Raw genomic sequence first — 213 nt, forward strand, 5'->3', positions numbered from 1 at the left:
CATATATATATATACATATACATATATATATATATAAACACACCACACACACATACATACATACATGCATACATACATACACCCATACACACACGCACACATATATGTGTGTGTATGTGTTTCTCTGTATCTATGTATGGAAATATTGATATATGTATGAATGTTTATATGGATGTAAATATATATACATCTTTAAGTATGCATACATATATA

Source organism: Octopus bimaculoides, chromosome 5 (genome assembly GCF_001194135.2).
Source record: "Octopus bimaculoides isolate UCB-OBI-ISO-001 chromosome 5, ASM119413v2, whole genome shotgun sequence".
Lineage (NCBI taxonomy): Eukaryota > Metazoa > Mollusca > Cephalopoda > Octopoda > Octopodidae > Octopus > Octopus bimaculoides.